Genomic DNA, 1,496 nt, shown 5'->3' with positions numbered 1-1,496 from the left:
TCAACAGTGATCACTGACTGTTTTAGGAGCTTTTTGAGATCAAATAGAAGAAAATACAAAACATTAAACATGTTAACAACACAAAAGCCATATTAAACACAGACTACTTTAGGCCCGGAAGTAGGATTCGTCGCGTCATCACTTAACGACCGGATAGAACTAAGGTGTGTTGTGCGAGTGTTTTAGTGTGAGTGGGTTTATCTATTGCTTTGTTCTTGTACAACGCTTTGGGAAAACTTTTTAAAGTTTTTAAATGTGCTATATAAATAAATTGGATTTGGAACTTGTTAAATGTAGAAAGCTGTCTATAAAATCAGTTTGTTCCATTCCAACCTGGGCAATTCTACAAAATTGTGAAGGAACATCAGTGACAAGCTTATAAACCTGCACAAGGCTGGAATTTGTTATAAGACCATCAGTGAAAAGCTTGGTGAGAAGGTGGAAATGGAGGAAATATAAAATTACCTTTGACCTTTGCTTGTTAATGATCTAAAGGCAGCTGGAACCACGCTCACCAAGAACACTATTGGTGACACACTAAGCTGTAATGGATTGAAATCTTGCTGCAACTGCAAGGTCCTCCTGCTCTTGAATAATCAAGACCCTTCTTATCTTAAAGACCTCATAGTACCATATCACCCTAATAGAGCACTTGTACAATAGGAGCCAGAGCCTCCAGCTTTCAGGCCCCTCCTCTGTGATTTGAATTTTTAATTCAATAAATAAATATGGACAATCATTTCAACCAGGAAAAAGAACTGTTTAAAGAAATAATTGAAATTACCATTACACCGATGCCGATGAGTGTGTGTAAACCAGGGGTAGGCAACCTTTCTGATGACGAGTGCCATTTAGAATTTCCTCAGAAGTCAGAGTGCCATATGATTGCATTAGCAATAAATTTTATAACGCTCTATATTAACAGTTATAAACTATATAGAAACACTTTATAGAATTATATTTGTGCACAGATGTTGGCAGCTGTCAGCGAATAGTTATCAGCTATTTTGAAACAAAAAAAGACTTTTTATCCATAACAGCAAATGAACTGTACAACAGAAAATGCAAATGCTATTTACGGTCTCCTCACAACAATAATAAGAAAAATAAACTGGGCCAATATGGCATGTTTGTTAATACAGAGACACACATGTTAATGTGATCTCTGGTCTCCGAGTGTCCAGCATTCAGAGGTTACCTGAGGACTCATGTGAGAGAAAACCTGCTCACACAGATATGTAGAGCCAAATACTGTCAATAAGGCCTCTGCAATGTTCTGAAGACAGTTAAAGTTGTCAGGTAGTGATGTCCAGCAGGTGAAAATGCAGCTCCATGAACACGCACAGCTATGGATTCCAGCTGCTTCAATGTTATATGTATGATTTCTATACATTTTACGTCAGATAAAAACTTTGGTTGTAAGCTTCAGATAATTATTTAATAAAAGTGAGACATTTTAAATGAGAATAAGAAAGTATTTATTTGTGCCCCCCTTT

The 1,496-nt window shown here is 36.6% G+C and overlaps 1 protein-coding gene across 1 annotated transcript in view; it reads left to right on the top strand.

Moving 5' to 3' along the window:
* gad3 (glutamate decarboxylase 3) overlaps positions 1–1,496 on the top strand; it is a 46,937-nt gene that overhangs the window by 27,186 nt on the left and 18,255 nt on the right. The gene's annotated exons all lie outside the window — the stretch shown is intronic.

The sequence above is a fragment of the Pundamilia nyererei genome, unplaced genomic scaffold, assembly GCF_000239375.1.
Source record: "Pundamilia nyererei isolate P.nyererei 1_Seehausen unplaced genomic scaffold, PunNye1.0 scaffold00077, whole genome shotgun sequence".
NCBI classification, from domain to species: Eukaryota; Metazoa; Chordata; class Actinopteri; order Cichliformes; family Cichlidae; genus Pundamilia; species Pundamilia nyererei.
The sequence above is the reverse complement of the archived record's forward strand: the minus strand, read 5'-3'. Positions and strand labels throughout refer to the sequence as shown.